This window comes from Corythoichthys intestinalis, chromosome 13, assembly GCF_030265065.1.
Source record: "Corythoichthys intestinalis isolate RoL2023-P3 chromosome 13, ASM3026506v1, whole genome shotgun sequence".
NCBI lineage: Eukaryota > Metazoa > Chordata > Actinopteri > Syngnathiformes > Syngnathidae > Corythoichthys > Corythoichthys intestinalis.
The window spans coordinates 39,794,687-39,804,076 of record NC_080407.1 but is presented as its reverse complement, the minus strand read 5'-3'; positions in this window follow the sequence as shown (position 1 = coordinate 39,804,076).

Here is a 9,390-nt window from a genome sequence, read left to right as displayed (position 1 = left end):
AGAATACATTGTTCAATTTTGCAAAAATTATTTTTTTAAAAACTGGCTCACAAAGTTTTTTTTTGTGTGGGGGTTAATGTAAATATATATATAAATTTTTTTAAATTACTATTACTACTCGTGATTGACAGAGTATGAGGGACAAATAAAGAAAAATGAAGAACAAGAATAAAGGACTATGACAACAAAGTTGTATTCTTATGACAAGAATGTTTTTTTTTCCTTGTAGCAAGTCAAGTTTTGGTATATCACAAAAAAAAAAAAAAAAAAAAATCTATATAAATAAGACACACGGAATCATTTCTGTATTTAAATTTGCAGATTATATATGTTTTGTGTTGAAAATGTTTTTGTTTGTTCATAACATGGTCACCACCTGACACATTGCTTGCTACAAGGGCTGCATTGAATAAGAAGCTATTGGAACGGAAAAGTTCATTGTTGCCATGGATTTTTGTAATAAATCCTACACAAACTTCCTCGTCTGTGTTGAATCCATATTACACAGCTCGCCGTTTCATTACAAAATTAAGTGGCATTATTTATATCATAATCTCCCTTTCAAACTACACTTTTCACATTTGGAATTTGAAATAGCAGACCCCAAATTCAAAATCATTCAAAATACTGTCATTAAATTAACATGGAACATTAGAATATATTGTTCAATATTGCAAAAATACTAATTGTAAAAAAAAAATCCATTCTGGTTTACAAATGAGGTTTTTTTGGGGGAGGGGGATTAACGTAACCGTGGCGCAAAAATGAATTTTTACTGTACAAAAACTGAAATTCTCTAAACTTCAATTGGAGGTCCAAAATGAAGATGATGATAGTTCTATAATAGTGCCCAGTGGGGAAAAGTTATCTGCAGATTTAGTGTGGATTTAATGTGGAGTCCAGAAAGGAACTCTATCTTTGGTGTCTTCAAATAGGTAGGATATGTTTTGTAGCCATTATAATATTATTTGTTGTTGCTGTTGAGCTTCCGGCGTGCAGAGCTCTGTTGGTTATTCATTTTCATGTTGTGAAAAGGGGGTGTTAAACTGAGGCGTATTGGACCTTTTTTGAGTTTTGAAATGTGTTAGTTAAAAATGTCAGGGAAGCTCAAGTTTGAACTCTGAGACAAGTATCAACAGATCACAAATTGAGAATAATGAATCTAACAGCCAAGGATTGCCTGTTTCGAAGACTTTATAAACATGATATATCACGGTTACAAAATGATGTGATATTTTCCAATTCAGAGTGTATTTTGAGAACATTTTTTTCTAAAAATTGGTCTCAAAAGCTAAAGCAAATCCACCTGTCACGAGTCAATGCTTCACAATACAAATGACAATACGCAAAAAAAAAAAAAAAAAAATTCAGGAAAAAAAGAAACTCTGCATCTAACACTAATGTAATGTCCTTTTTAGTGCAACGTCATACGCTCGAGCCTAATTATTTTGTTGAATTTGACTGTGCACCTAAAAATAAAAAATGACATGCAGTTCACATCTAACGCAATGCGAGGCTCTAAAATGGAAGTTCAGCTCATTTGAGTGAAGATGCTGCTGGAAGCAATCCACGTAGCTGAACTTTAAGATGTAGACATACAAGAACAGGTATGGGGGTGGGGGGGCACTGGAATTTGCCAGGACTCTGACTAAAGTACTCTCATATAAATCTGATGAGGCCCTAAAAAAGTAATCTGGTGTGGCTAATGAGACTGTTATTTAGCCTTTTCAAGTAATATTAAAAACATGCGAGATACACAATTTATCTCTATATATTATCTTAATTTGTGAGTATTGGCAGGTGACTGGTCTTTTGACTTGTAAGCTCCACTTTGCAAGCTGTGACTGTATCACCCTCATCAAGGAGTAAGTAGAATCAGTGCATGGCAACCTGTACACCTTACATTCAAACATTTGATATATTTACATTGGTATTTTTTTGTCACATATTTTTCATCATCTGTATTTTGTGTGCACTGAAGCAATAAACCTATGCAGCCCTGAGTTTGAAGCATGAAGGAAGTTCAAAGCGAAATGAGAAACTTGCCCACTGTACTGAATAAAACAGTTGATGGTGCAAAGTAGACAACATAATCATAATCACAACATGTCAGATCTGGTAAGCCACAGCGAAAGTTCATTTCTCGTGTTCTTTTTTCCTGATATTGGTATCGTCCGGGATGGCAACAGCTGTCCTCTGCTGCTTATCCATGATCACGATGTCCGGTTGGTTGGCCACGACCACCTTATCAGTCTGTCCCACAGGATCTTAGCTCTTTTTGCCACCACCTTGGGAGAGTGTATAATATACACGTATATTACATTTTTGCATCAGGAGAAAATACTTTTACTTTTTACTTGTAAATTTTAAAGCAGGTACTTTTGTAGTTTTACGTGGTCCATGTCACGTGGGTAATTATATATCATACGTACTCATTACTTAAGTTCTTGAGTAAACGTTACTTACTGTAAGTACTTGAGTACTCAATGCTTAGGTACTCGGGTACTACATAAGTGATGTGAAGTTAAGTGAATTAATGAGTATTCATGTAATTATACTTGAGAACTAATTACTTCATTACTCGTGTACTCATTACTTATGTACTCGAGTACTCGTTACTTCATGACTCAAGGACTCGTTACTTAAGTACTCGAGTACTCATAATTTAAGTACTCAAGTACTCATTACCTCGTTACTCAAGTACTCGAGTACTCCTTACTTCATTAATTAAGTACTCAAGTGCATATCTCGATAGCAGGGTGGAAGCCAGACGTGGGAACGACAACAGCTGCGAGCAATCACAATGATATCTACCATCGCCAGCTACGGCAGCGTGTCCATGCGCTGCTTCGACCCTCGCGCACACGCGATATAGAATAACATTATTATTAGGGCCCGAGCACTAGGCGTGCGAAGGCCCTATTGTTTTGCAAAGGATTATTATTATTTATTTATTTATTTTTTTTCAGGGCAAATGAAAACGGCCAATTTGGAGGCCTGAACATGCGCGAAAAGTCACCAAAATTTGCACATACGTGCGGAAAATTGTAAATTTAGATAATTTAACAACGTTGCAAAAAAATGTAACAAAATGGCTCAGTGGCGCCCCCTTGAAATTTTAAAATTGGCCTATAACATTAGGGTTTGTCAGCGTAGAGCAATGAAATTTGGGGAGTCTATACCTTGTCTAAAACCGCTTCAAAAAAGCATTGGCACCCATATTCCAAACCCAACAGGAAATCGGTTATTTTGGATCGAATATGAAATTTTTATTGATTTACAGGGTGCACATTTGAGACCTTTTCGCCGAGGGAGTTAGTTGGATCATCTTCAAAATTGGTGAGACTGTTCAGGAGACATATGAGATCTTAAGTTTCTAAAATGGTGTGTTTTCATTCACGGGTCTGACCTGGGCGTGGTGCCAAAGTCGGCCATTTTTTCGGCAAAACACCGAATTCAGTAAATGACTAATAATTCCTTGACACAACTTTCAATCTTTTTCATATCTGCCATGTATATGCGGTATCCCAGCCTGAACACGACTGCATTGAAATATTTCCCATTAGGCCTAGCGCCCCCTAGTGAGAACAGGAAATGCCTTTTTTTACGAGACAGGTTCCTCCTCCAAGGGAAAAAAATCTGTTGACCTCAAACCTGCATCAGGGGAGCCTTAAGACCTGTGTTCAGGTGCCTGATAAAAAATATTGAGGTTTCGTTGAAGCGGAGGGGTCCAAACATGAAAGTGAAAATGATCATCAACAATTTGTCTCGCAAAATACTTTGAACAGTCATAACTCAGCAGATATACAACATATCTGCGCCAAACTTCCCATGCTTGTTGAGAGTCATACCCTGAAGGGTCCTGTAGGGGTCATTTGCATCAACTCTACAGTGCCAACTAGTGGCGACAGAAAGGAGTTTTAAAAAAGGCCTTTCCTATTGGGTTTTTTCAACGTAGAGCAATGAAATTTGGGGAGTAGATACCTTATGCCTAACTGCTCAAAAAAGCCTCTTGCACCCATATTCCAAATCCAACAGAAAATCGGGTATTTTGGATCGAATGTGAAATTTCTGTCCATTTCTAGTACAGTTTACATTTGGAGGCCTGGACATGCACGAAAACTCACCAAATTTTGCACATACGTGCAGCTTTGTGTGGATTTCGATAATCTTGCAACGTTACAAAAAAATGTAACAAAATGGCTCAGTGGCGCCCCCTTGAATTTTTCAAAAAGGCGTTTCCTATTAGGTTTTTTTAACGTAGAGCAATGAAATTTGGGGAGTCGATACCTTGTGCAAAACTGCTCCAAAAAGTCTCTTGCACCCATATTCCAAACCCAACAGGAAATCGGGTATTTTGGATCGAATGTGAAATTTTTATCAATTAACAGGGTGCACATTTGAGACCTTGTCACAGAGGGAATCAATTGGATCATCTTCAAAATTGGTTAGACAATTCAGGAGACCTATGAAATCTAAACTTTTCAAAATGGTGCGTTTTCATTCATGGGTCTGACCTGGGCGTGGTGCCAAAGTCGGCCATTTTTTCGGCAAAATGACAAATTCAGTAAAGGACTAATAGCTCCTTGAAACAACGTTCAATCTTTTTCATATCTGGCATGTATGTGCGGGATCCCACCCTGAACACGAGTGCATTGAAATATTACTCATTAGGCCTAGCGCCCCCTAGTGGGAACAGGAAATGCCTTTTTTACGAAACAGGCTCCTCCTCCAAGGAAAAAAAAATCTATTCACCTCAAACCTGCATCAGGGGAGCCTGAAGACATGTGTTCAGGTGCCTGATGAAAAATACTGAGGTTTGGTTGAAGCAGAAGGGTCCAACAGGAGAAGTAAAAATGACTGAAGCCATTTCGTCTCATCACAAGTTTTGAACAGTCATAACTTCTACAACATATCTGCGCCAAACATATCGTGCTTGTTGAGTCATAGTCTGAAGGGTCCTGTAGGGGTCATTTGCATCAACCCTACAGCGCCAACTAGTGGCAATAGAAAGTCACTCATTTTTTAAAATATATGTCCAGTTCTTTTCAGGTTGGTCATTGTAGTTTCAAGACCTTTTAAAATACTTATTTTACGGCCCATGTCCACATTTCTCTGTCTGTTGCTGTTATGACCCTTTATTCGCTCCTTTTTTGTAGTCCTCTGTCCAATAGGGGTTTTTATCTCTTAGGTGTGTGAATGTAAAGAGGCAACTTTCGCGCATGTTAGGTTCTAATGAGATGATTAGAAAGGACGATCTGCCACCACCCTGACCTGCACACTGTCCGAGTTGCATGACGTCCGAGTTGCGCTAGATTGCGAGGGCCCGTTCAGTCTTGCTTGCAGGCCTAGTTTCTTATTATTATCTTTTCATTATTATTATATAATACTGATTTTTCGTCGTAACGCCCAGTTAGGGTATATGAACGTAAAGTGCGCAGCGGTTTACCCTATGTAATAATTTTATTGTCGTCGCACCAGTACAGCTTTAATCTTGTCGTCCTTTTTTTTTCACTCCCTGATTTGGCCCTAATCTTTTGTCTTATTTTTTGCTTCAATGTAAATACATTTTTTTTGCCTCGACGTGAAAAACGTGAAAAAAAAAAAAATTGTGCTTCAATGTAATTTTTTTTCTTTTTGCTTCGACCTCTATTTTTTTTCTTTTACGCTAATGGTTTTTTTTTTCCACATTTGTCACATGGCGCAGTAGTAGAAGTAGTAGTGGTTGAATTTGCTTTATACATCCACTAGATGGTACTGCTCTCATGGGAATGTCATGCCGTGATTAACCAATACTGATCCATATAAGCAATGGTTTTGAGAAAATTGAAGGCTTTTAAGTGCGATGTATAGTGCGGAAAATACGGTAGTTAAATGTTAATTTGACAAAAAACATTTGTGGTGATAGTCCCCCCCCCCAAAAAAAAATGTAACCGTACAATTCGAGCAATTACAGCTGCCATTATTTTATATTACCCTAAATTTGTTGTTGCGATTGCCCACAGTTTTTAGTCCACATACAAAATATTGTACCAACTGACACAAACTTCTCCTTTGGATGAAATTCCATCTGGGAAAAACAATTCCTTTCCCAATTCCAACATCTGAGCAACCGTTGCTGTTTTTTCTGTGGTAGCATGTTCCTACTAGGGCTGTCAACATTAACGCGTTAACGCGCGGTAATTAATTTTTTAAATTAATCACGTCAAAATATTTGACGCAATTAACGCACATGTCCCATTCAGACAGTATTCTGCCTTTTGGTAAGGTTTACAGCAAGGCTTTTTATGCTGTCTAACAGCGAACTCTTGTGGTCACTTTGCGACATGGTTTCTTTTTTTCTTGCCAGTTCTATATGGCTGCACGACGTCTCTGTTGTGCTTATATGATCCTTGGACAAGATTTGTCCGTAAGTATGGTTGTTGTAAAGAATGTACATATTATGTTAATAAGCGAAATGTTATATTTTTTGTATGAGACGCTTTTTGTTTATGTTTAGTTAACCTGTATAGCGTGCTAAGCTAACGTTGTTGCTAATGCAATGTTTGTGTACTTTTTTTTGTAGCTTTACGACGGTCTAAAGAGGACAATGGTTTGAGGCCATTTTATTAATAAATCAGATGAAAAAGGAAGAAGTCTGATTATTAAGGCGTCGTTCACTAGCTGTCTAGCTTTGGAAAAAGTAGACGGTTCGGAGTGAGGACAGCATAGACAGATTTAAATGACAGTAGAGTGAAATGCCCACTACAGTCCTTATGTACCGTATGTTGAATGTATATATCAATCTTGTGTCTTACCTTTTCATTCCAACATTTTACAGTATATATATATAATTCAAAGAAAAATATGGCATATTTTATAGATGGTTTGAATTGAGATTAATTGCGATTAATTACGATTAATTAATTTTTAAGCTGTAATTAACTCGATTAAAATTTTTAATCGTTTGACAGCCCTAGTTCCTACGCCATCTGTTTTTATTTATTTATTTATATATATATTTTTTTTAACCTGTTCTGTTCAGCTTTGACACGGAGAATGGAGGTCTAAGTGCCCGGGTAGTCGGAACAGTTTTAATGTTTCACATTGAGAGTCTGACATACTCCCTTTGTGATCATTCAACATACCTCATTTATTATGACAAAACAGCGAACAGGAAGGGGTTATGGGGGAACAGAAGAAAAGAAACACGAGAAGAAAGAGAAGAAACACAAACAACAACAAGAAATACATTGAACGCCTAACTACACTAACTACTAATATGTTGGTGCTATCGTCAGCTAAATGTATTTCCGGTTGACACCATGTGGGGGGCCTGTTGACCAGGGAAAGAGTGATAGAAAGGGGTAGAGTGTACACAAATCATTTCTGTGATCTAGAACCCAGTAATCGTGTGAATGCCTTGTGAGTGTTAGCCCGTTGGCGACCGACCCTACGCCGCCCCATCGCCAATCCCGGCACCGGGACCCCCCCGCCCGAGCGCACCCAATAACATCCAGCCGCACGCGTGCCCCGCCGGGCGCGCAACAGCCACGCAGACGAGCGGAGACGCCATGCGGGTGCCGACACAGGGCCACGGCCCCCAGCCAGCCCGGGGAGGGAGGGCGGGCCCGGGGGGGGGGGGGGGGGCCACGCAGCCCATCCCTCCTCCCACAGCCCAGCAAAGGAGCCCCCCCCCCCCCCCCCCGGAATCCAGGGTGGTGGCTACCGGCCCTCGGTGATGGCAAGAGAGGGGACGCACCACCAACTCCACACCTGTCCCCAACCCCGTCCGCCCACCCAGGCCACGAGCTGCCGCCGCAGCCCCCCAGCCGACACGGCGAAGGCAGGAGAACGCCGAGGAGCCGCCGTGGGGCAACGCAAGAATGGAGCCCTGACCTCCCCCCACTACGGCGGCCGGGAGCCCAGGCAGAGAGGAGGCCACGCCTCGGGAGCCATGCCATAGAACAACGTGTGGGACCCACTTACCACCCTATTACTGTGACTGCCAGGTTCCCGGCTGGCAGCCATAACCCAGCACCGTGATGGGATTGTGAGGTGAGGGTAGTACGATGTTTGCATTAAAATAGGAGGTCTTGGCTTGGGGCAGTGGGACCACAACATGGAAATTCAGCCCAGCTGCCCGTCCCACCGCCCTTTGCCAGAGCTCTCCTGTGGCGTATGATGTGTGTGGTGCGTTAAAAAAAGGTGCAGGGATGGTAGGGCCTGCCGTGAGGAGGTAACCGTGAGGCAAACTTGCTAGTAGTGGACGGGCTTGATGGTTTGAGATATTAACTGTATTCAGATCGCCAAGCAGACTAAGAATTGGAGACAATGGAATCCTGCAGTTCAATAGGAAAGAAAGTTTCTTGGTTACCTGTGCCCAGAAATCTTGTATTGGTTTACATTGCCAAAGAGCATAAAAGTATGTATCTGAAGTATCTTCGTTGCAGCTTGTACATTTATCGGATTGGGAGAAGCCCATTTTATGCATTTCAGATTGAGTAATATGCCATCTGTGCAGTATTTTGAACTGTATAAGTTGAAGGTTCTTATTCTTTGTCATTATAAATGTATTTTTACAGATGTCGGATCAATATTTATTATCTAATGTTACCGGAAGGACGTTACTCCATTTTTCGATTGGAAGACAAGTAGAGTTGCTACATGAGAAAACTTTATGTACTTTTGAAAGTATTTTTTTGTTGTTGAGGATGAATATTTACTATTCTATTTATGAAAGGTGCCAGGTCTAACGTACCCATTAGTGATGGGAGTTTGCTTTTAATGGCTGCCCTGATTTGATTGTATTGAAGGAAATATTCCTCTTTGATTTGGAAATCTTGGACTATATTTTCATATGACATGAATGTATCATCTTTTTTTTTTTTTGGAACTTTGTTTTTATTTAACACACAAGACATTAGAACACAGAACACTCCTTGACAACGTCATCAGTATTATACAGAATGCATATATACACAGGGACAGACAGACAAATCAGATCAGGGAAATGAAAAGCGGACACATTTGCACACGACTCATTATTAACCCAAATACAGCATGTTCTGGGTTTCCCTTCAAGAAGATAAGTATTCTTCAATGGGCCTCCATCTTTTCTGGAAACTCAAATATCTCATTTGTAGCCTTGCAGTTATCGCTTCCATTTCATACACCTCATTCAATTTATGTCTCCACTGCATCACCGTTGGGGGCTGTGGATTTCTCCATTTAATTGTCACCATCTTCCTGGCCACCATTAACAGTATGTGTAGGAGATACTTTTGTTCACTAGTGTGGACCTCTTCATGGGTTAAATCCAGTATCATCTGTTTTGGGGTAAATTCCAAGTCCACACCCATAATTCTGTCAATTACTTCCTTCACACCCCTCCAAAAAGCATTCAACTTT